Source organism: Nipponia nippon, unplaced genomic scaffold (genome assembly GCF_047370975.1).
Source record: "Nipponia nippon isolate SJK-2023a ecotype South Korea unplaced genomic scaffold, ASM4737097v1 scaffold_3, whole genome shotgun sequence".
Taxonomy (NCBI): Eukaryota; Metazoa; Chordata; class Aves; order Pelecaniformes; family Threskiornithidae; genus Nipponia; species Nipponia nippon.
Genome location: NW_028262347.1, coordinates 73,886,655 through 73,913,606, shown reverse-complemented (window position 1 = coordinate 73,913,606; position 26,952 = coordinate 73,886,655). Strand labels below are relative to the sequence as shown.

General features: G+C 41.1%; 1 protein-coding gene across 12 annotated transcripts in view; it reads right to left on the bottom strand.

The window, feature by feature from the left end:
- SOX5 (SRY-box transcription factor 5) overlaps nucleotides 1-26,952 on the bottom strand; it is a 645,708-nt gene that overhangs the window by 313,239 nt on the left and 305,517 nt on the right. Inside the window, exon 1 of one of the 12 annotated variants that reach the window (XM_087765893.1) lies at nucleotides 24,434-24,496. The exons of the other annotated variants lie outside the window; for them this stretch is intronic. The gene's annotated coding sequence lies outside the window, so the exon portion shown is untranslated. Of the gene's footprint in view, nucleotides 1-24,433; nucleotides 24,497-26,952 lie in introns of those variants that run through there. 12 annotated transcript variants of the gene reach the window in all.

Below are 26,952 nucleotides of genomic sequence, written 5' to 3'. Positions count from 1 at the left end.
GTGCTCAACCTCCCTTATGGTATCCATAGATTTTTTTTTTTTCTTAAGTACCTAGGGCCAGATTCTCAAAAATGCCTTAAAATGTAACTAGAAGATCTCTCTGTAGTATTCAAAACTGCTTACAGAAGTAGTGCTTAAGCACATTTTAAAATCCCAGCTGACACTTTGATGAACTTCCCAGTGCCTAAATATCTCAGGCACTGACCCATCATACTAAAAATTTTGCTCAAAGCTTCCTCCTCTTCCCATACACAGCTCAGTGCTCGGTGACAATAAACAACCCTTTCTTCCTGGGTTAAATCTGGTAGCAGCCAAGTTTTCCCTTTAAGTATTTAATTAATCTTATTGCCAAAGTATTCTTCTTGAAACCTTGATAAAGAGCCACTTAGCACTGAGAATTAAAATTTATGGGAAAGAAAGCTCGGATAGGATTTGTCTCACCTAACATTACATATCCTCAGCATAGCCGTTAACATCTAAGCTAGGCTCCACTTGCAGTTAGAGGAGAGAAGTAGGGTCTCACAGGACAGAATTCACTTGACCCATTCTAAATAACTACTAAAGGATTTGGTGAGTTGCATCTCAGCAGTGCCTGTATCTCTGCTTTGACCAGCAAGGAAGAACAGATAACTAACTTCAGCGTAGTATCTGCTTTGAAGACATCTGAAGTCAGGTGAGATGAATTGCACCACTGTGTCTGGAGGTTAAAACAGGACGTTGGTAGTCCAGTTCTATGAATTCTTTCCTTTCTGTCATTGACTCCAAACATAAGCACCAGCAAATCATTTAACTTCTCGATGTTTCAGTTTATGTATGTATAAAAAAAGGTGTATTATAGTGCTATTACATTCTAGATACGCTGCAGAGTCATAGCAAGGCAAAACTAGCTCTTGAAAGTGTGTTGAGAACCTCACAGGGAATATATTAAATATGTGCAAACCATATTAAAGAGAATACTAAAGAACGGGGAAAACAACTGACAAGACTTGGAGCAAGAAATAAAAGAGATTAAATTCACTCGCTGCACATAAACGTTGTGAATAGTCTATCTTACAAATGTTTAGCATGTTGCACATGCTCAAGAGATCTAGTATTTCAAGGTGGATTTTCTCCACACCATGAGGAGAAGCAGAGAACTTGGTTAAATTGTCATGCAGAGTTATGGAGCGTACACAAGCTAGGAGAGTTTATTGTGCTGCTAAGCCCTGCAACAGTGTAAATGAAGCTCTTGTTGCAGGGTGCTAATCTTCTCAGAATTCTTATTAAAAATGGATGATTGAATGTACTTCCAAACAGCCAGGGCATCAGATTTTGATTTACTAAGCCCATGAGCATTGTTCCCAGTGCATTTTTGTGAGCTTTTTACAAAAATGAAAGGGAAAAAAATTGAGGGTTAAGATGGCCATTTGCATGGATTATTTTTTTCCCTTTTTCCCACCTAAGAAAGTCTAAAGGAGACACATGTTTAAGTTGTTAGGCAGGACAGTACAGTAAATTTTCTTTCTGGACTTGGCACTTTCCCAGCCTGTGTCTGGAAGCAAATAGTTAATGCTCCACACGCAGCCAGAGGTGCTGTAAAGGAGGGAGGAATTGAGCACCCAAGGTGATTATAGCTGAAAACATGACTCTAATGTAGGGAAATAATTCATATTTAAATAATTGATTATTATCTACAAAGTTATCATTATAATCATGTTTATAATGAATGCATGTTTTACCAATTTGAAATAACTAAGTATTCTAATCTTAGCAAGCTTAAAGAAAGTCTGTTAATGAGATAAGAATATTTGCCTTTCTGCATATGTATTAACTGCTCTTTTTTTAGTTCAGAAAAGATGCTTGCAAATGGATTACTCTGGGGTGTGTTCTTGCAAATTCACCAGTGTGAGTGCAGGTAGTATTAGGAGGGAACACTGCTGGTAAAAATCTAGATAGCTGTAGGTTTTAAATTGTGCCTGCTCCTTCAAATTGATATGGCCTTTCCCTTCAGTTCATTGTGCCTTTCCTTCAGTTCAATGGCCTTTCCATTCAGTCCAGTGATGTCTTCACTTCTGTATTTCATTAGTGGCCAAGCCAAATCCCACCCCGAATATCTGTGAAGCATTTTCAACTCAAAGCTGTGGGTTACAGAACATCCTTAGTTTAGTGGGAACTGATGATGCTCTTACAGGAGCACATCCTTTGAGTTTCCCCAGTGGTATTTATTTTTTGTTCTTCCCAGGCAGAGTACAACCTTTCATTTCAGATGAAACCTGTACTATAAATATCAACACTATAGCCACTTAGAAACTTATGCTCATACTGTGTTAGGTGTTAACTTCCACCAAAATCAATGGAATTGAGGAATTTAAATCTCTTTAAGGATTGGGGACTTAGTCTAATCTAACAAATTCTAAAGGTATTATACTTTGAAACCAACTGGCAAATACAGTCACCAGAGAATATTCCTGCTTACTTTACAAACAAGGCCTCACATATTCTACATTTTACCTAGGGCTGGTGAATCACCAACGGCATAGCAACATCATCTGTACACTTATGGCGAACAATTTGACATGTGGCAGGCAGGCACCTTCCCCATCTGCAAACCTCCAAGTTGTGGTCAACAGATGGATTCAAATTCAACATATTTGGCTTGGAAAGGTGGAAGACTGACAACAGGTATTTTCCTGGATGTGTATTCAGGACCCCTTCATCTGCTTCCCTAATAGCTTACATCAGTGCATGGAATTGTTCCCCTTCAGGTCACGATAACAAAGGGCACCCGTTCTTCCCATTTCAGATCAAAAGGAGCACTGTGATACAGAGATCACCCTTTAGGTTACTATCTGTCCAACTAGATGGACTATGATGGATTTTCTGTTGTGTGATTTGAGGAATTCAATTTTATGAATGTATAGAATTTTGAAGCATTTAAAAATAACCTAAAAATACTGTTTTGCCCATTTTTGCAAGATACGCACAACTGAAAACGCCATCATTTTGCTACATGGCAAAACACTGATTACCAGTAATAGAGTGATCCTTCAGGAAAGGAACAAGTCTTGTTACAATACTGCTATGGTTGAGAGACAAGTTCCCCTGATAATCATAATCAGCACTTGATGTTCCAATTAACACTGCTGAACATCATTTTTTCAGGAGTATGTAAACTGAAACAGTGCTCTTACTTTTCCTAATCGCATTGCTGCTCATCTGTGTATTTTAGCTCAAAGCAGGAATCTGGACTAAACTTACATTTGTCAAAATACCAGGAGTTAAGCTCTGGCTGCAGGTTACGCATTGCACATGTAATCACATGTGTGTGTGCGAGAGAAATGGAAAAGCAATGGGAAGTTGGGAAGCAGAGCCGTTTCCAGTATCACAGCCATTCTGCCTCTCTTTGTGTCTTCCCTCCCTTGTTTTATGAGCTCCTGGAAAGGGGGAGTCTGGGAACAGGCCTCCTCAAGAAGCAGCGCTGCTATGGAGCGCAGAAATACCAGGAAACAAAACAGAAGCCCTGGGGTCTAATAAACAACATGCAGTCTCCGTGGACTTTTATCCACTTAGAATGATTATTTTAACAGCATCCAAAAGGCTAGTGTATATACTGATACGGGCTACAGTAGCAGGGATTATGCCTTTGCCTCCACAGTGAGTATATGGAGAAGCGGTACCCTTCAGTAAGGTCTGTGGAGACAAAGAGAAGACATGCATTAGACATCTCAGGCTCACAGCCAGTCCTTCTTCCAACTTGGTAGGGAAGTCAGCTACGCTGTGCTTTCCTTCAGTTCACAGGAATAAACTTCTCCTACCATTTAGTTCTTATGCAGCATAAAATAGTTGCTCACATGAAGAGCAGTATAATATCAGTGCCCTGCAGTCTCAGCCCAAACACATCTTCGTGGCTGTTAATTGGTAGCTTGTCATCCCAGCCCTTTTCCTAAATAGTAATGTTCACCTTCAAATACCCTTAAAATTGTCTTTGAAAATGAGTTCACGTTGCTGCCATTGTTAGTTCAGAAGATCTATCCAATTTCAGGCTTTTCATGTTTATTAATTAAAAGGTGACCAAAAATGACATTATCAAAGCTTGCATTAAATTGGTCTCTTTGTTTTATGATGGTTAGAGGTCCCCAAATGGAATTGAAAAGGCCACATGTGTTACAGTTATTATTTTTTTTTAAGCAGACACCACTTTGTCATCATATACTGGATTCAAAGCTAGAGGCCACAGTCAAACACACAAAAGAATAGCTGGCTTTTTTCTCTTTCAAATTATTGATATGTAAGAGAGAGGACAGAGTAATTGTTTAATCACTGGCACATTGCTTTAAATCTAATTCTCAGCACACACAGAGAAAACACAAATGGATGGAAAGGGCACTGAGGCATTTGAGTTGATTGATGGCAGGTCAGTGGCCAATGCACAATAGTTTAGATATAAAACGTAGCAAATTAAGAGCATCACATTCCAAAAGCATTATATGAAGCTGATCTCAGAGAGATGGTTAATACTATTACAAGGTGGAAATACTAGCCAATGTGCTCACCCAGCTGAAGTGTGCAATATTATATAATGGATTGCGCTGGGAAAGAAAAGGTAGGAAATTGAGGATGGGGTGTATTTTTGCTACTCTTTAGAGCACTCGCTTTGAAGCAGTATTTGCTTGTTTGAATAAATATTATGTTCCAGAAGTTGACCCTTTCAATTAAAAAAAATGACAGCATTACTCATGAAAAGCAGTCCCAATGGCCTCAAAGAGTACAGGCAAGCCATCCAGGTTTCAAGCTAAATTCATGTACATCCTAATAGCACAGGCTAAGTCCATCTACACAGCAGGTAACTTTTTACATAGCTAATATTTTGTACCTACTTGACATGCACAGCACTCTACTAATCTGGCCGATCCACTTGGTCTGAATGAAAAGGCAGGAAGAAAGTCTCCATGGTTATTACACTCTCCGAGGTTTCCTAACCACTTCACGTAATTAGTTCTGAGAAGTTTTAAAATGCCTTTCCTTTCCTATTCCTGTGATATGCATTAGATTTTTAATGTAAATATTTCATGTTTGCAGATCACAGGAGACCATACAGCTGAACAGATTATAAAACATAGTAAAGTTTAGAACAACTCATAGCAGACTAGTAGCAGGCACTCCTGGAGGTTTATGAGGACAAGTCGTCCCCGGTTTTCTGATCGCCCTCTGTGGATTTCGATGTCAGAGTAGCACGAAAAAGCAATTATAAAGTTTTTAAAATGTATTATTAGGCTCTGGTTTGAATAGGGAGAGAAATGAGACTTTCTGTGGGAGAAAGTCACTGTCAACAGCTGGAGAGTTAGCAACTGACAGAAGAATCAACAGAGCTCTGGAAAACCTCTGGAAATGCAGCTGGAACCAGGATCAGTCATAGAGGTGTTCAAGCTAACTGTGGGAATTTGGGGGATAAATTTTTTACGTCTTTTTTTAGGATGTAAGGTGTTACTGCTCAGGGCTACAGTCCTGGCTACTTTTTATATCCACATGAAACTCTGTGGGCTGCCAGGACTCGAGCACTGTTTCAATACTCGGATCCGAGAACTTATGTTATGAGGTACAGGCTTTCATGCATGTATGAAATGTGAGTTAAGAAGTATCTTCAAATTAAAGTTCTCATGAATCTGTTCATGTCGATGGAACCAATTTGGCTACTTACCAAAAGTGTATCAGAATCTGCCCTTTGATTGTCAGGCAGAAAAGATCAGGCAGCTCGCTGCCTTATCAAGTGATTTGTTACGACCTAATTGTATATTTAGATGTAAATGTTGCCTTTGGATTTGCCTGTAAGGGCACAATTTGACCCCTTCCTTTTTTTTTCCGGCTGAAATTAAATTATGCCTGAGTAACACATCAAAAGAGGTACGAATTTGCAGTTGGCACCATTTAAGGATTAACATTATCTATCGATATTACATTAATCAGATATTCCTCATGTTCAAATCATTCAAATCTTTTTTCAGGACAGAGAAAAGAAACACGACTTGTACTGGAAATTAAGATGTAACCCAGCCTTCAGTGGCAGCTTTTGCTCTTTTCTTGACGCTACCTAGCACAAATGACAGGATTGGGAGAAAGCCCAGCTAAGAATACTCCTAGACTGGGGAAACATACCAAAGCAATATATCACTCTTTGGTTACTAATTCCGAGTAGTGATTCCAATGTTGCTTGTTTGCAACATTCAGCAAATTATATTCAGGATTGGGACTGATAATCCTGATTTTGCCCAAGGAACTAAGTGGGCCAAGGAATGAATCACACGGAGAACTACCTATTTGACTATAGTCCAAATCCGTCATAAAAACAGGGCATTTCTGTACTACAGTGTGGCTGAACTTTGCTGCTGAGTGGGGTAGAGCAGCTCTGTGCGTGAGCAGAGAATTTCAGTCCCTAGAGCTCAATTTATTAGCCTGCACAAGCATTAACGTTATTTCTTTGAAACAGAGGAAGAATGGGACTATTTCACAAGTATTATTGGCTCCATATACACGTACATTATAATAGAACATGCTACATTCATATATTTTAGTTGGAGATATCTGGCTATTAACAGGGAACATTTACGATTAAAAATACATTACCCTCACCTAAGAAGTTCTGGCTTAACAAGTGAAGACTGTTTTCACGATGCCTGGAAGTTTAATAGCCTAGGAAAATTATCACAGATCAATAACATGTTATCTTCTATGGTAGCTAAGCATTTCACTGTCTGTTTATAAAATAACACTTTTCTTAAGAGCACCAGGTCCAGGCTACAAGTTGCAGCTTTACTCCCTAGATGCACTGCTTTTCTTTTCAACTGAAACTGTAGAGAAAGTAAATACTGTCAAATCAGACAGTGTTCCAAACAGCCATCGTGACAACTTCATCTTAGTATGTCAACATACCAAGTGTTTCTCTTAGATACCTCAATGGGCCAGATTCAATGACCCCAGAGCCAGAGTAACTTTCAGCACTGGAAGTGGCTCTTCCTGCTAGCTAGATAAGAATAACAACAAAAAAGATGTTCCTTAGAGAAAATAAGGAAGACTGAAAGAACCAGAGAAAGAGGAAAAAGAATGGACATGCAGAGGGGGATGCTGGGAGGAGGCAAAATGGAAATGCAGAAAGAAGGAGGTTAAAGAAAACCACAGGATGTGTAGATAGCAAGGGAGGACGGAACAAGAATTTGAGCTATGAGTGACTGAGTTTATACCCAAAGCCCTCAAATTTTCAGTCAGTCTCCTCTTTTATTCAGACTCGTAAATGCACACAGCTTGCTCTGCCATTCTGCTGGCTGGCAGGGCTGCCTCTTTCCAGAGAGATCCCCTACACTACTTCCAGAGGCACTGAGGCCGCCCGAGATCATCTTTTGCTGCAGGCCTAACCCTCTTTGAGCAGTTTCCTTTCATACTGGGCCTGGCAGGGTTTGCCTTTTTTGTCACACCATTAGATTCCTGCAGCCACTTTGTAGTAACGCGCCAGTCACTACAGGCCATACGTGGTATGGAGGAAGGAGGGGGATACACCAGAAAGGAGTCAGGTAAAACTGCTGCCTTTTTCCAGATGCACATTTAGAGATGCAACGCTAGGTAACTGCATCCATTCCTAGTCAAGAAAGCCCCTAGCAGCCAACTCTTGCCAATAAAAGCTACTGCAATAAATTTTTTTAAGTGCTACAGATATGGAAAAGCCTGAATGATCAGAAAGCATTTTTGTTTTTTTGTTTGTTAGATCCAAGGAGACAAGCTGTTATTTTATTGCTCTGTGTAGATGCTCCTACTTTGATGGACAAAATGTCTAGAACAATTGGACCACAAAGTGACATAAATCCCAACAGAACAAAAATATATCCATTACATACAGTATGTCCAGAATCAATCTCTGTGAGGGATGATTATGGTATTGACCTGAGATCTGTCAGTACATTTTCCTCTGAGAAGTCCCTAGTGCTTGCAGACAGAAACCCTGTGGGGGTTATCTTTCATGTACACCAATATGAACTGAATACTAAAAACTCGCCTTGTGTGTGTGCTTTTCTTACCCAGATTATAACAATTAATGTCTATTGAATTATTAGCTGGATACACACTTGGCTAAAAGCAGGGTGTGAAGGAAATTAATATATACGGTACAAAGAATCTATATCACCAAGTCCTCAGTGACTGAGGCGCTAAGCAAGTCACTCCACAATATAAGCCTTCTCACCTCAGTGCTCTGTCTACCTGGACAAACTCCAGTCAATATTTCAATAAATTTGGTAATCGGGATGGCAGCAGAAAGGAATCAAAAGCTGAACAGGGGATAATGAACAACAGAAAACCCTTGTTGCCTAATACACTGTAACTTCTAATTATTAGAAAGACCCTCGTATTCATCTGGAATTAATATAATCAGTTTTTTTCAGACGGTCATTTGGTCTCTGGGGAAAACAGAAAAGTTATTGTATCTCCTTCGACAAAGGAAGATACATCCAGTCTGAGTGCAATAATTGCAAGTGGACTAACCACACAGAAGTGCCTTCAAAGATCACATCATCACCCAGATCCAAATAACCCATCCAAGCCAAAAAATTAATTCACGTACAAAAGCAGAGTTCTGCTGGAGGGAAGAAAAACCTACAGAACACAAACCTTGTCATGTAGCCCAGCGTGATGTAGATGGAAGAATCACCCTCCTTGTTCCCTTGGACACTAACCAAAACAAAGTCAGGAATTTTAGTACACTGCTGACTAATAGGATTAAAACCAGGTACATGAAATTTGAGAATGTCTTCCGACACTTAAGGCTGTCTTGGCAGTCTGTTCATCACACAGGAGTGAAACCATGATATGAGAAGCAATATAACAAGCTGAACACCATAGCCCAGGGCCTCCGTGCAATCAGAATATCTCTATCATCCTGTTGTTTTCTTGTATACCCAGGAAAACTGAGATCAGCTAAACAGCCCACAACAAAGTACTCAAAAGAAATACATGTGCTGCTCCAGTCTTTAAAGAGTCAGAGTCCCAGCTCTCCTTGAAAATAAAAAGGAAATTCAAAGTGAGTTACTCTGCTTGCAAGACGTACATTATTGCTGGGGCGGCTGGTACCTTGCCCCCAAGAACCATACGACAAATCTTTCTCTGGCCAGGATCCTCAGCACTCATATCACATAGCTTGAGAGTCAAAGAGAGGAGAAGCTCACAGACAGGAGATGGCAAAGTGCCCCCAGGAATCCCAGAGCTCTACCCTGTGTCAGTACAGGGTTGAGCATGTGTTATAATCCTGAAGACACCTGGTAAAGCCAGATTTAGGTTGCTTTCAGACCTTGTGATAGCGTGCACTTGTGGCTGATCTCATGCCACAGTTCAGGCTTGAAAGCCACACTTCAGTTTTTCAAGAATGAGTGGTTACCCAGCCTTGTTCTGTGGAGAAATATAACATTTGGGGGACACCAAGTTCCTTTGTATTTGCATTTTTAAAACACTTTAAGTCTGTCACAAAAGGTTTTAAAATTAAAACACTTGCCATAGATGCTATAATTGTTCATAATCATCATAAACATGTATAACTGCCTTAAACCCTTATACACGGACAAAGATGATTTTTACCTGGCATTCTGCAGCTATTCCAAGTTTTAGCATCGTAACAGCTTAGAGGATGGGACATGGATTGCACATTACAGTGTCTGATGCATTAAAAAGGGTTTTTTAGTCATTTTACAGTACATCTGCAGGAGACTACTTTCAAGCTGGGACTATCACTACATCAAATTGGAATAAATACATATTTTGCATGCTTATAAACACACATACACAAAGTACAAATATGCACACTGTGTACTTCTCAGTAAGAACTCAAAGAATTTTTCAAGCATCGGCTGATTAACCAAAGAAAATTGTAGAAATGGACACAAATGTTCCCATATCCACTCTACAGTGGAGTAAAGTGAGGTCAAACCCCACCAGTGAGCGAATCCCTGGGTCCCAGACTGTCAGAAGTACTGAGTGCCGGTCCTCAGCCAAAAGCTCACCCTGGCTCTGCTATAGGGCTTGCTTCTGCCCCAGCACTCTTGCTGAAGATCCTACAAAGCACTTACTCATATTTAATCACCTAAGTACTCTGGGCCTTGCAAGATCAAGCCTCAATGAAATATTTAAGAGACATACATACAAAAACAAAGGTACCTGACATCAGGAATAACCAGGGAGTCTAACAAATTACTTTAAAAGAAAGGAAATCTTTATAATGCTATGAAGAGAAAAATCAGCTTCTAAGGGGGAATAACTAGAAAAGAAAGTCAAATGTTTTATATTTAAATCTGATAGACAACATACGCTCAAAACCTGAAATTTTGTACAATAAACATTATTGCAGAGGACGTGTGGACAGCTGAAACAATCACATGAAAACTCAGGTTGCAGTAGGAAGCGCTGAGGTAACTTCAGCTACAGTGGCACAAAGGTTGCTCCTGTTTACCAAGTCCCATATAGATCTCATCAAGGTACTGTTAATTTCAAGAGTGTTTTATCACAGCTGGCAAGAATTCATACCATAGAAACCTTGGCTTTACAAAAACAGTGGTTTTTGAAGTATGCTAATTATTTTATAAGTATACAATGACTGAAAAGACTTTAAAGGTAAACAGAAACAGGAGTGGATTGAGGCTGTGGCTTAAAATTGAGGTGGGAGACCTTTCAGTAGAAGCATGCAAACATTTTCAGCACAGCTTTTGATGGATTAACACATTATGCTTCCTCCTCCCCCCCCCCAACCCCCCCCCCCCCCCCCGAGTTGCATCAAAATTTAATGAGTAAGAAAATGTAAGGAAAAGGAAAAATAGGTATGGAATCATTTAGACAACAAAGATAAAAAATCCTGAAGTTGTCATTATTACTATTTATATTACATTAGCAGTCAAAATATAACGCACACTTTACAAACACAGAGATATAATCTCTGTCCTAAAAAAAAAATACTTTCTGAAGACAAGGAGAATGAGGACCTGTACCTCCTTGCAAGATGAACTTGTTGGGCTGGGTTTCTAGTCAACACCTATGGCCTTATGCACTGGTCAGTTGTGCAGCCAATCAAGTGAACTTTCTAATAGTATGTAGCCAGAGTTTTATGGCATGGTTGTTTCTGTCATGGAAACATATTAACTCAGATATGCAATGCCAGTTACAAAATATCTTTTAACTGGTTCGCTTTCCTTGTTTCTTCTATGCTGTTGCAAGAAAGGAAAGCTCCCAAAGTCCGGGCATTTCTATAGACTCTACATGGGAATAGAAATAAACTAATTTAAAAGCAAATTCAGACATTTTAGTCTATTGATTGCCCTCATTACTGAGGCTTGCTGGTCATTCCCAGCAGCCTTCCACTCCCTCCCTGAACGCAAGGGCAGAACCATAAATGACAGACCAAGCTGCCTTCACAAGCTGAGATACAAACTGCCCTCTCCTTTGCCTGATGTCCCAAGCCTTGCATAATCTTGGTCAGTTTAAGAGGGAGAGAAAGAGAAAATAATTACAGAGAAGATCTCATCCCTTTGCTCATGTTGACTTTTCCAGGCCAGTTATTAATGTCATTGGCATCATCTGGAGCAAGGTACTATTCAGTATGCTGGAAACTCAGCAAGAATATAACCCAGGAAAAGAAAGGTCCAAACAGAAACTCGCTCAGAACTTCTGACAAGCGTGACTACAGGCATTGCCGTGCAACTACGATGTGCAGAACAGAATCCTGATGGACCAGTCATAATGTATATAAATACTGATAGATCAGATCTGCCCAAAGACGGCACAGTTGTTGGAAGATAGATGTATCTGGTGATGCTTAAATGCACAAAAAGAGACAGAGATCACAAATTGGTCATGCGGTTTGTCTCTATCCATCCACTACTGCAGTTCCCTACTCTTCAGCAGCACCTGAAGGAAACTAGAACCAGAGCCACTGCTCAGACACGATGATCTTCAATGTCCAAACAACAGCCAACTTAAAATTTAATTCAAGCTACACTACAGGGTACGTTTCTAGCATTTTCGGGGGTGTGGGTGTGACGCTTAGGGATTTAACTGCAAAACTCCCATTATTAATAGAAGTCACACAGCTAAATCCCCACATACTATAGCGAAAATATCGCCTTACATTTCTCTCTGGTACCACTCCTGATCTGTGCTGACAGCTCTCTCATCATGAGTAACATTATGTCAGGCTGCCCAATGATTCCTGAAACTGTCAACAATGTTTAAAATCAAGTTCTCCAAACTTTTTAAAACTTAATCATCTTCACTCTGGAAGCATAAAAGTTGAATGCAATAGAACATGTGCAGATTCACAGCAAGTTTTATTGACTTGCTGGCCAGAGACTTCATCTAGCTGTTGAAACATTTACATACTACAAAGCACTGTCTATAGAAAGACTGTCCTTAAAGGCCAGAATATACATGAGATGGCAGAAGGAGTTGAGAAAGTATGGAGAAGAGTGCATAACGTACTTGATTTTTATGCTAAATTATCAAAGCCTTCAGTCAATCCAATATATGCAATCAGCCTAGTTTGAGGAATTTTGTAACACCACATACAAGCATGGCTGAGAAAGAAAAAGTCTTGAGAAATCTTAATTTCCTTGCCTTTTTCTGTTTATATCTGACTTACAATGTCACTTCTTGAAGTGTGGAAGACCATCAATCCCTCCATTTCCCTTCATTTTTTTTTTAATTACTGATCATCAATGTGATGAAAAGTTCCAGACTGAAAGCTTGACGAAAGAGTAATCAATGTATGCAGGTCCACAGGGGGCACTAGTAAAGAAAATACCACCAGACAATCTCCTGAAAGGAAGCCAATCAACTTGACATTTTTCAGCGGCTCAATTAAAAATACATACATAAATAAAATGCTTCAAATTGAGTGCCTGGTAAATGTTGTATATACTTTAAACACCTATGCTTTACGTTCTTTTTTGTTACTTTTGCACTCCCCTTTTGTTGTCTAGAAGGGTGTTTTCAGCAAGAATGATATTAACCAGTACCCCAGACCTGCAAACTATTGACCTACGCACAGCCAAGCACACAACTAAATATTAGCAGGATCAGGAGGAGAATAAAATCTCTCAAAAGTGTATGCAACAAACAAACAGATAGCAATGAACAGAAAACCTGGGGTTTTTTTCCTGCTCAGTTATTCATTGTACATGAATTATGGCAGGTGCAGCATTCCAAGACAAAAAAAAAAAATAATTATTTGCAACTAAAGGATGGCTCTGTAAACCTGCTCAAGGAAAACCACTGTGGGAGGCGACTTAACAGAGTACCATGAAATATCACCTTCAAAAAACCTCCATTGGCTGCTACTTTTCTGTTACCAAATTTTTGGGTTTTGCTTTGGTTTTTTAAGTTGATAGTACTTCCATGAAAATGAACCCTTTCTTCTGTCATCACCTATCACAGGAAGTATGTGCGTGCTGGTAAACAATAAGCAGGAGACAAAATCCTAGCAAGCTCATAGGAAAACCTGTTGAACTGCCCAAATTGCAGAGACAGCCACTCAAGACTTCAGGAGTTGATCCAAAGTGAACTGACTTTCTGAGTCTTCTGAGATTCACCCTTCATTATTCACAAATCTTCCAGTGTCTGTGCTTCTCTCAAAGCTGCAACTCCTGGAATCAAGCGACTGCATTAGATCACATTGAGCTTCGCTTTTTAAAATTTGAGATTTCGTGTTAATGCCCAGAATGCATCAGCTGAACGCACTGAAGAAGTTCAGAAACAAAAAGGCAAAGAAAAAGAGATGCAGGATATATTAGTTTACAATACCAGGACATTTATGCCAAGTTTGCATTTTGGGACTTAATTTATAATTTTTGAACAGTCTTTGCTGGCAATGCTTCCATTTTATTCTACGGACTGTTGAACCAAAGCATATGAACAAAGCAGCCAATAAAAGCTCTGTGCACTGCACTGAAGTCCTCTTCAAAGATGTCTAACATATGTTTCATGAAGAAATAGAAGATGTATCTGTTAGCTTCTCTCAAGAGCTAATAGAGAACAATTTCATTTGCAGAGGAAGGCACAGTTATTCTGCTGGTGCCATATTAACCTGGCAAACACTTTGTACTAAGGATATTTCCTCAAAATCTGTTTCTACTGGTCTTTTTCACTTTTGAAGGAGCAGAAAGGGGTTGAAGTAGAATGGAGAAACAGTATCACAGAGTGCCCACATGATAAGGCTTGTCTTAAAGAAAGCTCTTATCTGTACGAAATTTATTCAGTCATGAGAATCTAAACATAGCTCTCTGTTCACAGAGAAAATAAAAATGACACACAAAAGAAGTCGTCCTCTCATTTTGGCACTGGGTAACCATGGATAAAAATAAAGTAAGAAAGAAGTAAAAGTGATCAGCGACTGTTTCCTTTAACTCCTTTTCAGTTGCTCCCAGTCAAGCCACTGATGTGGTGTGGCCTAGAAAGGGATAAACCAAATGACTATCTACAGCTCGCGTATATAGCACACTGGTCTCTTACACTGTATTTGCTACCTAAGGTAACAGAAGAAGGATTTCTCTCACTCTCTTTTCCTCCCCTCCTTTCTTCTCTTTGTCAGAAAAGAGATAGCTGTATTTGTGAGAGACAGACACAGAGAGAGGCAGAGAGGTGGTTACTCATTAGCACCACGTTCTCTGATAGCCAACATGCACCAATAACTTTGTCATCTCGGGGGACTCAGCCACGGTGTGCATCTTCCGCGTTTGCCAATAATTGCACTAACATTCACTCCTGTACCGTGTAAATTCCCTCTACGAAATAGATACGAGATTTAACATTGTCCTGAAACGTGACTAAAATGTTTTTAGATCCAGCCTATATCGTTAAGTAGAACAATAATAACAAAAGAAATAACAATTAGATATATAGAAGAACATTACTGACAGTGAGGGTGGTACAGCATTGGATGAGGTGCCCAGAAACTGAATAAGACCCTGAACAACCTGAACTAATTTCCGAGTTGGCCCTCCTTTGAGTAGAGGGTTGGACCAGATGGCTTTCAGAGGTTCTTTCCAACCTAAATTCTGACTCTGACTATGGTTTAAACAGCCAAACTGTCCACTGCTAGTGGCTAGTTGTGGGGTCACTTATATGGCAGGCTGGTCGCACATTTGCAACACATCCTATTTTCCCAGGGAAATTTCTCATTAAGCTGAAAAAGAAGGTAAAATTGTCTAAAGAAGTGCTAGGCCAAGAAACATGAACTATTGTATCTTGTCCCTCTGAGTTCTTCACATCTCCTCAAACTCCTATATGAAAAATAATTACCAATTCTTTACTACAGAATAACACAGAAATAACACAGATCTTGGTCCTTGCAATGATTATTCAGAAATTGTTTTGGTAAAGGAGCAGGTTTGCCAAGACAGAATTCATTCAGGGGCTGCTTCAAGCTCTGCTGAATGTTTATATCAACTTTTATGCAACCTGACATTCCCAAAAAGAACTGACAGTAATGGACTGGAAACGCAGGGAAACCATTATGCAACACAGAAAAAAGAGTTTCAAAAGAAATGGAATTTAAGAGCTAGATTTCTTAAACTGGCTCTGATAAGGGATTGGCCTGAACAGAAACCCTTTGAGGAACTTTCAGACTAACAGCTCAACATGACACTCTGTGTTGCTCCAAAATGCAACACGAAAGTTGTGATGTGAGGCTGCAGCAATATTCCCCTCTGGGTTTTATTCTGTCAGATTTGACGGACCCAAGCAGACTTTACACCAATTAGCAATAAAGACAGAAAGACCTTCCAGGGAAGCATCAGAGTCTCCAGGAGTAAGGTCCTGGCACTCCTCTCTGGAAATCCGTCCCCATCCCATTCTCCAGGCTGGTGTCAGGTGGGCAGCAGTCCCCTGGTGCCACAGCTTGTGAAATTGCAGGCTGCAGTGCAGAGTATCTCACCTTCACCATCTCAAAACCACCAGCTGGTTGGGGCATTAAGAAGTCTCGGCTGTAAACCAGGTCTATCTAGACAAGTCTATAGTATTCGGGACCTTAGCAACAGTGCCAGGACATGAGGAAACAGGGTCTTTTGCAGTTCCCTTCCTTGGAGTAACAGATCTCCTCCATTTCAAGAAAATGAAATGCATCTAAGCGCATACTTAGAAGTGCATACACAGAAACAGGATTCCTTCTTATGGTGACAGTGGCACAGAATTGCCAATAAATGCTCCAGCTTTTATATTGGGGCTGAAGCAGACATTGATCTTTCCTGAAACTTTAACAATTCTCCAGGAGGATCCTCCCATCTCTGTAGCTTTAGGACTCAGCAAAGCTCTTCATGCCTGGGCCACCCTGGAAATTTTTTCTAAAAAGCTTCTTTTTTGGTTCTTGATTCTGATCTTCTGAGCCCAAGTGAAACTGTATCAGACTGAAACATACTCTTGTTTCTCCCTAGCAGTCACTTAAACTGACATCGCATTTTCTTTATTTTTCTCTTTCCTTGATAATTCCTAGCTAGAGATAATGCTCTTTGGTGACTAAACGTATATGCAGCGCAACCCGGTAGAAGTAATATGACTTTGTTTTTTCACGTTATGATGTCTATTTAACAAGTAACGGGCTCTGTCCACACACCGTCACAACCTTTTCCACAAGATATAAGAACAGTATAGGTCAACAAAAGTTATTAAATGCCCCCTCCCCACCCACCTCTAAGAATAGGAAGGCTAACCCTAGAGTTTCTCCAAATTATAATGTAGTTCAAAGTGACATGTTTCTCTACCTTGTTATGTGGAGTTATCCTGGTTCTCTCTAATAATGGGTGAAGACTTCCACCCCCTGCGATTTTGGAGCATTCTTAATGATTCCTTCAGAATGAACATTGCTACTAAAATGCAAAAATGCTATTTAAACAAACTTGTAAAATATTCCTCTTCCTTTCCTTATACTGCTAACAGTCTCTACTCGCTACTTCACTCCTCAAATCTTTCCCTCAAACAGTACCAGCTGTGTACTGAAGAATGCTGTCCCTTTTCTTTTTTGCACACAGATAACATATAACCATCTTTCCTCCCCGCCTCATCTTAATTTGTTGCAGAATTACTGAGGACATTCTCCTTAGAGCTTGTAAAATGACGGCAAACACTGGGCTAATTGTCTGTGAGGTGACAACTGCTCCATTCAAATGTCTGCAAAACATCTCAGCAAGTCTCTTCAATTAACGAAGTCAAGTATGATTGATTTAATTTTCACTTGAGAGTTCTTCTCAGAAGAACTGGTTCAGGTGTACCCAACAAGGCATTTATTGAAACAAAATAGGTAAGGATTAAATGTTCTGCATTTATACAGAGTCCTGCATCCAAGCATCTCAAACTCATCATAAGTCCTTAATTAATTAAGACTCGAGTTATCCTCTGTGGTAGAGAAATATAGCTTTGCCTACTTCATAGGTCAAGGTCTGAGGTAGAAATAGGCCAAGTGAATTGGCCAAGATCCCACAGAAAGCACATGGCAGAACTGAAAATTCAAATGACTTCAATTCCAAGATGCCTCACACTCCCCACATGAAAAAGCTGTCGTACCTTCATTCATTCCTTCCTCCTAAATATTTGTAATTTTTTAACACGATGACTGTCATTTCCAGTCGGAGGGAGCAACACACTGTCACGGAAGCAGCTCTTAGAAGCTTCTTTAGAGGACAAACATATAAGAACAGTACTTCAGAGCAATGCAGAATAGAAGGTTTAGGGTTGTTAACCTGATACTTGTTCTGATTTTATCAGCGCAGTCCAGGTTTGGAAGGCTCAGATAAGCTAAAATTGGTAACTTTGATATTTTTGTGACTTTATGTCATCATCCATAACGCTACCAGATAGCAAAACATTATACATGATGACATAACACCTGGAGAAAGCATTATGCTTATCAGAAGGCTGCGGGTTTAGCCAATTCAGTTCAAGAGCCCATGAGCATTTCTGAGCTTTTAGCCAGGCTCTATCAGCTCTGGTTATTACCTCCATCCTTTTTCTGGCAAGCTGCTCCAAAATAAGAAGCAAATAATGTGGCTGCATTGTCTACCCTATGCAAAAGCCATGCAAGGGTTTAATAGTTTGATGCACAACAGGAAAGATACAGGTCGCTGTCGTCTGTTCAACCATGACCTTGTGAAGGTAACTGAAAAGAAATTTAAAAAAAAAAAACCACCAACAAAAAAACAGACCAGAAAAAACCACCAGACTGCCCTGCCTTCACAGACCTCTGCCTTTTGTGTGAAGGCAGCTATAAAACATGTGTCAGGGAAACCACAATACTGCTAACGAGAGCCAGTGGAAGAAAAGTTGTCTCTCTCGCTTAGAAAAACCCCATCACATCTACTGTAGACGCTCCTAGTCAGCGACTGTTCAGTCAGAAGTTTTAACCGACTCCTTAAATTCACCATCTCGGGGGCCTTGCTGCTTAATAAAGACTACAGGGTGTTGAGAAGCACAGTATATTATTTCATTAAGTGCTTTTCGGGAGAAGGGGATTTAGAAGTAAAACTGCTGGCTTTGTGTGGCAAGGTTACGACCTTTGACAACTTTGGAGCTTATCTCTTTCATCTTCCCACTCCCCCGAGACCCCGAACTTGCAGAGGGATGGAAGCGGGTAAGCCGGGGCCAGACAGAGTCCAGCATTGTTGTGGGGCTGCCTCCTCTCCCTCTCCCTCTCTCCCCTTCTCTCTCTCTCTCCCTCTCCCTCTTGCTCTCTCTCCTTTTTTCCCCCCTAAACAAAACAGATCTGAACTGAGCCAAGGAAACAAAAATGTATTGTTCCTCGCAGATGGAAGCGAGTGTCGCCTAGGTAACCAGATTAATCTCCTTTTTCTCTCCCTTCCTCTCTTGTAGTGCGGTAATCGGTGGGCTCTTTTCACAAAAAAGCCAGCCTCAAAGCTGGGGCTCTAACTAGGTTCCTAATTAGCTGCAATTTACAATGAAGACAACATGATGAGATAATAGAAATTTGCAAAATAATGACATACCTCAGCAAAATATTCCTCCTCCTAAGAACCATTTTTATACAAAAACAATAAAGAGGGCCCTTCTAAAGCAAAGCTGGAAAATGGTGGTGTATTATGTGACACAGAACATTATTGTTCGCCTCTTGTTCCCCCAATCAACAGCTTATTGTTTGGCATCTTAAATAAAAATGACTCAAATACAGGCCACATAATGATCTCCATTGCGCTAATACACTGTATATACAGAGTAGTCAAAAATGTACCCAAGCCAAGGCCAGTCGGGCTGATAAAGCACCAGGGCCCAGAAAGGTAATTTACAATACAATGCACTAACTATTATTACTGGTCTTAATCACACATATCTTTCTGATTTCTGTCAGGATGCGCTCTGACATCAAAAAAGGGCACCCGAACAGGGGGCAGCTAGTTAATGAAATATGATGGATCGCATTTGTTTTCATGTGGTGGTTAGCTCAAACGAAGCAGCCTCCAGACTGTTAGCCAACAGTCTTCTCTTGTGCGACATCAAAGGCTCCCATTGACGGGGGGAGAGGGAGGGCGCGGGAAGGGGGATTGCAGGGAGACAGCGCAGAGGGAGGAGCGCCGAGCAACTCAAAGGACCATTAATCGTAATCTCTACCTTATGTCCGAAATGGGAGAGCAGAGAAATATAACGGGCCGGGGCTGACCTGCCACTGATTTCAAGGAGGAGGAGTGTCAGCACCTCCACGCACAGCGGAGGAGCGGCACAGCCGACACACTGCCGCTGAAATTTGGCATTTTGCTGCACAAGGGCGACTTGTCATTGCAGACGTGAGGAGCACATGCCTGTGCCCGCTGGAGCTGGATGGAGAGGAGAATTGAGTTCAGGGCAGTTTTGATCTCAACAGAAATGTTTCGTAAATAGCAACAGATTGTCTAAAACTGTCAGGAATAACAGCAGCAGCAACAACAAAAGTAATTCCTTATTTATTTGTGGACTCATCACCGTTGACTGTTGCAGCTGCAAATATTCAAGAACTACTGATCAATGGATTGTCCCTTAAATAAATACAACTACAGCCACTTCGGGCAAGGACAGGAAAGCATCATCATGCACCCTTGACCCAGTCCTTTGGTTCCTGAGTATGGCAAGAAGCCTAACTTCCTTCACAGAGTAATTGAAAGGAATCAGAAATGTCACACTAGAGCAAACCAACTGCTGAAAACCACTGACAGGGTACCTGGTTCTAGCTGTATAGCAAGGTCCTGCAAGACAGTTCACAATGAGGGTTAACCATCCAAAGAAGCATTGTAATAGTGCTGCCATCTGTTTATACAACTTCTTTCATCTTTAAGGATCTCAAAGCGCTTAACTGGTATTATAAGTTTGCTGAGGAGAGCTGCTGAATACATTAATGATGAACACTATGCTATCCAAGAACAAGGAAAAGAAACAGATTTTAGAAGTACCCCAAATATACCCATTCTAATGACCGCTGCCATGAGATTTTCAACAGGAGACAGAACAGACTGGACTTTGGGTTTTAAGATGTTATTCAAAACACTCACACAAGCAGCACACGGGGGTACCCATTCATCCCGAGCCCCTTTGGAAGTGTAATGTGACACCTTTAAATCAACAACAGGGAACCTTCAAACAATAATTAAAAAAAAAGAAGCATGCAAATTTAAGACACAGAAAGGCACTGAAAGTAGGCTTCAATTCTGGAATTGTGTCTGCTATAAACAAACATACCCTGGTCTGCAGAGATTTCTAGGAAAAAGAGAACAAGGTGGACAAATGTGAAGCATTCAGTCTTTAAATGGAAATAAACAACAATAAGTGATTGATGGTCAGATTCTGATGTGCTTACTCATACTTAATACTATTCTCCCCATGCAAAGTCTGATTCAATAGGAGTACTTGCAGAATAAGGTGTTATTCAGTGCAAGAGCATCAAAACTGGTTCTGAAAAACAAAATTACGTGTAAAGTACTTGAACTGCCAGTAAGGCAGCCCTACTCCAACAAATGCTGAGCATCTTCTTATCCCATTGAGTTCTCCCTGCACGGGAACTGGCAATGTACCAGAAGTATCCTGACACACAGGATCAGGCAGCACCTAAGAAAAGAGCAGGAAAGTCAAGAAAACGGCTTTGAACCTGTGAACACAATTCAGTGTAAATCCTGTGTTGACATGACTGAGCATGGAAAGAAATGGAGTCACTGGTGCTTCTTTGCAGCAACTGAAGGCCGGACCTAAAGATTTGTGCGTTAGTTTGTTTTTGCTTCCAGATACTATATACGTTTCTGTGGAAGACTGAATATACAGCCTGTTCTTTTCAGGCTCATCTAAAAAAAGCAGACTCAGTTCATGATTTAGATTTCTAAACACAGAAAAAAGCTTTTACCTGGAGCATTTTTCTCCTTTGGAGCTTATACCCTACTTTTGCTTAATCTATCTAGAGGTTTTATCATCGCATTCTTAGATAATCCTGCGTGGAACAGCCACCGCGCATCGAGAATTCAGAAAAGCAGGAGCAGCGTTGCTGCCCTGTATATCCCGTGCCAGAGTCAGAACGGCAGCTCTGTATCTGTGCAGCCTGGTATGATTAACACCTGCTCGCTGTTTTGCACAGAAACATTAACTCTTCCAAGCAAGTGCTTCCCCCGTCCACCCAGCTCCTTGGATGGGTGAAATAACTCAGGAAGAGTTAGCTTCCCACAATTACAGAGCTCTATCTGATATTGCAGGTGCACAACACAAATCGAATTCAATGGGATTTCTGTATATTCAGCAAATGAAGGTTTGGGACCTTAAATATTATCCTTTCTCCATCACAATCATATCCAATGTACTGTACCATAGGAGGCCAAAACACTGGGCCTGATCTTGCATTCTGAATCCCGTCATCCTTCTTATTTTTTTTTTAAGCTAACGGAACTATTTGTGCAAACAAATGTTGCAAGGCTGGGCGCTCAGTGCATTTTCTTTTCCAGCATCCCGAGTGGCTGGCACAGGCTGAGTTATCCAGCATGAATCCAACTGAGATCATCTACACCGTTCCCCTGGAACAGCACCTGCACCTTTGTGGCCCTGAACTGCTCCGACAATACAAATTTACAAACAGCTTTTGAAACATGACTCAAACATCCTTCAGTATGAGCAAAATCTGGTGTGTGACACAACTGGCTCCCCTTTATTTTATTATCTTTATTACCACTTCCAGGCTTTGAAGAGCTATGTGTCTCTCAACACATTTCTTCAGCATCTCTGATAGCCTTCAATCTTCCTGAATTTTCTACCTTTGAACCACTAGCAAACAGCAAGAAAAACATACATAAACAAATGGGTTCACGCAGGATACAAGAAAATCCATGCAGCTAACTTAAGTGTAATGTTCTTCAACTCTTTTCCTCCTTCCTCTACCCTTGCCCCTGCTCCCCAGGGGAGGTGGGAGGAATGGTTTAAATCAATAACCAAAGGCTTCAATTTTACAAACTCGTGAGCCATTAGAGCTCCGAGTCCTCGGTGCACCCATCATAACCTCCCCCACCCCAGTACGCACACATACACGCACACATATAACACACATATAAAAGAAATACTCCCAGCCTGGCATTAACAACGTTCATTCAGTGCTCTTTACTTAAAGGAAGAAAACAATTAAGTGAAACCTTGAAGTAATCTCATTCTGCCTATTTAGCCTCTTCATCCCTCAATGTGTGGTTAGTAAGTGTTGCAATCAGGGGCTAAGGCCTGCTATCATTCGGCCTTAATTAAAAAAGACACAAGCAGTGGAGCTGTGAATTAGAAATGTAACAACGCACTACCCCTGATTAATTCGAGGCTCATGTTGGATTAATAACTCCAAACAAAGAACAAAAGGAAATTGTTATGCGAATTGCAGCCCTCCCAGGCCAGACAAAGGTCAAATCACAGGATTTCAATTTCATCCGGAGTCGCTTAATCAACTCCCTCGGAAGGAAGACCATATGCAGTCCTGAAAGCTACCCATTGTAGTCGTGTTGTCACTGGACCTGAGAGACGGCACAGAGATAATCCCAACTATTCCCCATCTTTTCTCCTTCTTGGCTGTTTTTTTTTCCCTCTTTTTCTTTCCTTTCTCAGTTTCTTTTTTCTTTTTCCCTTTTTTTTTTTTTTTAAATATGACAAACCCCCTTCATTAGGGCTAATGATTAAGGAATAAGGATGCTATCTGCCAGAAAGCAGCTTTTGTGGCTGCTGCCCCGTGGAAGCACCCTGGCTCTCACTGCCCATGCGTCTGCAGAGGCAGCTCTTCATTTTGAGGGGGGTCTTCTCTGACAGCAGAAACCACGTACTGCTGTGCTTTGGCACCATACAGTCACTTACACCAGCACAGCTAGCACTTGGGGGGGGTGGGGTGGGGTGTCAGAATAGGATGTGTTGCACACATTCAATGCATTGCCTACATCTTAATACAGAGGTCCTGTGGGTATGTCACCTGAGGAAGAAGGATATTACTGCCCTGAAGACCTGCCTCTGAAATTAAGCCACAGAGAACAGAATCGCATATTTTCTTGCTGCTCACCCCCAATGAAATGATGATGGAGCAAAGCAGCCCTCAATTTTCAAGATCTAAAATACATTGTCCCTCTAGTGAGCAGATACAGAGCGTGCCCCCCACTCCCACTGAACATGACTTCTTAAGTAACTCGCATGGCAGGGCATTTTACATGGACTATACAGTTCATCCTGTATAAAGAAAAAAAGAAAGCCCAGGTCTGCCTAGGAACCTGGCACCTCATGCCCAAGAGCAAGTACAAAAGCCTATAGAAACCAAAAAGGAGCAAGGAAGAAGCTTCAGGGCAGGGATCTGCAACACGGAGTTCATTCCCACCCTCGCTGCCTTCCTAAGGGGCTCTGCCCATCAGCCCGGTAATGTCAGTTTGCCACACAGCTGTCTGCAGCTGGCCCAGCCTGAGTGGTGCAGGCAGTCTCTCTCTCTGCCAGCGTGTTAGTGTTTATACACAACATTTCCAAAGGTACAATGGAATTTCTCAGGGCTTTTTTTTATACATTCTGTAACAACACAGTTCAGGACCAAATTTACTTTCTCCAGGAATCAGCTCCAGCAAGGGGCCAAGAGCCAACACCACTTCCCACCTTGATGTAGATCTGCATAACTCAAATTTCTCCTGATTTACATGGAAATGAGATACAAAGATTGAAGAAACAGCCCTCTTTTACTCTCAAATTCTGGTCCCAGACATATTCTATGCATGTATTCATTACCGCAGGATTGCTGACATATGCACCGTGTCTCTCTGACTTGATTTTTGCCAAAAGAGATGCCTTAAAGCCCAATAAAACTACCGAAAACCTGATACTGGTAGCTGGCACTGCATTGGTAGTTTCAAAACCTGAAGGCACCGATGAATAAGGGCTAGGAATCACATATTAAAACACCTTGGGAAATGCAGATTCTGTAGAAGCCTCTTACCTGTGTTGGGCGCAGGAATAAAATTGCAGGTGACTCAGTGAACTTAAAAGAAGATCCTGTTTTGACTTTCAGCTTGGGATCATCTCCACTCAATTCTGTCACAAACTACACTTGGTCCTCTTTCCAAGGGGCTGCTTACAAACCTGCTGTCTCTGAATTAGCTGTTGAAGGGGAAGAAGTGGTTTGTGAATTGCCCCATTCTGAAGCCCTTTCCCACTCAGAAATATATGCCAGCTTTAAATACTAACCCAGTAAATGACTGTTCAACTTCTCTGATGCTTTCCTTTTAAGTATCTGTTCACTTTTGCTTTACATATTGATTTCTTAGCATGCAACCAAAAATTAAGATGAAATACCTACTGTGCCATGGAAAAGGAGAGTCACATACTCAGAAATCCTTTTGCCCGTGTTACACAGAGTCATTAAATCCAAATTACATGGAATGCAAATTCTGTTAGACAAAAATCCCTCAGATGTTCCACCAGCTCCAAAATGTAAGCGTAATTTTTGAAATCTGCTACTATTAGAAACTCGGTAACAAATGATTCTATGTGCGCTACCAGTTATTGTAGCTACTTCCACTCTTCGGTGCAAAAGTAAGATCTAAGCTTTGAATGTGCAGCTCCAAAACTTTAGCCCACTTACTAATCTGTAAAAGAAAGCAACCTGTGTGCGTGTCCCAGTAAGAAGAAATAGAAGGACAAGCTTCCATTATTCCTATTACAAGTTCTATGGAGCAGTTCTTCATCTCCTTGTCCCAAAGGGACACCATCCTCTTGGAAAAATCCTCCTGCTTTATTATGAATTCCGAACCTGAAGTTGTTATTATTCTGTGATATGAAACAATAATCCATTGCATACAGATAAATGACAGTAGCCTTTGAGTAGAGTTAAAGACTTTATAGTGCTTGACTCCATTGTAAAAATCTTCACTGGGAAACACTCTGCAGCACCTTTTGGGAAAGCGACTGTCCAGTGTTAGCGTTCGTTCAAGTTATTTCTTTATGGCAAGCAAAGGGCTCGCTTCCATAAAATCCAAATGGACTCCCCTCAGGCTGCACACCAGCGTCCTGCAGTACTGTTTTACATGAAGCTTCAACTTCTTGCGTCTGCTGAGTATAGAAGAATTTCAACTTTCATGTTTAAAGCTAGTTAAGCTTGTAGCATTCAGTCTAACAGGGGAAAAACTGGCCACGTGTTTCCAATGTATTCTAAGGACGCAAGAACAAACATGAGATTTTCTCCAACAGTTAGCACACACTCATGAACTTTAGGGCCTAATTTCATAGCCCTGGTCCCCAGGGCCATGAGACGTCGTTACTCCTCTCAATACAGGACATGCACCTCTCACCGATCGGAGAATGGTGTGCAAATAAACACAAGACAAAACCTGATGTGTCAAGAAAAAATAGCTCAGTATTTGGACGCTGTGGGGACCAAGTACATCCACTGCTACTGTAATACAAAAAAGGCACCTAAGACAGCTTTCTTCGGCTTTCTGCAGAAGGCGGCAGAGGCAGGTAGGTATTGGGGCGTCTGCTCCACTCCCAACCCAAATGCCAGCACAGGCCACATCAGATAAAAATCAGCTACAAATCTGCTGAGGGTGGCAGGGGAAGAACTTATTTAAGTGGCTGCAGCCCCAACCAGCCCCTGTCACCAAGTTTGGCACATGCGTTCTGCATCTTGAAATCAAACTTTGCCCATCTTCATAGCTCCTGCATGTGCTGCTGAGAAAAACAACTTCCAAGCAGCTACCTCTAGGCTGGGGACAGGCGTAGCCTAAAACCATCTCCATACCACTTCCAGCACAACTGCCTCCCCCTCTGATGCAGCTGTGCTGAGGCAGGTAGGAAGGCAAGGCAAGGCCCAGCTAAGCTACACCTGGAGCCCAGCAGACTGCCCTGTATTGCCGTGCAATCCCTCAAAATTGAAGGTGGCTTAAAGCCCGTCCCATTCTCCTTGCTTCTCTCAGCTACCTCCAAAGACTGAAGGGGCCTATAAATTTTTATAAACCCCAAGGCATCAACAGCAGGCAAGCATTTAAAGCTGCCTTCAACTTGGCTTGCTCTCTTCAGTAACCGTTTCAAAGCTGTGTACCTGTTTCTTTAAGCAAATAAACCAACAAATTTCTCTGATTTTACTTGACATTTTTTCCAATCCTCTCCCTTCACTTAGAAGCTCCCTCTTTCTCTTCCCTTCCACTTAAGCAAGCTGCCGGTGAGAGATATTCCTCCTCTACAGCTCCTACCAAGTGCGCAATAGCTTTCATGTATCTCTACCTCACTGACCCTTCATCTCCTTTTAAATCACAGATAAGAAACAACATTTTCTTATCTTGCTAAGAACTGGGAACGCTTTCCACTTCTATTACAATATTACCCACACTATTGCCCACTTTTATAAAGCAGTCTAAGAGAAAAAAAATGCATAAATATGGTAGGTTTTTGCCAAATTCCAAGCGACAATTAGGACTACAGTTTTTCAGTGGGTAGTACTCCAAACCATACTGTAAGTGA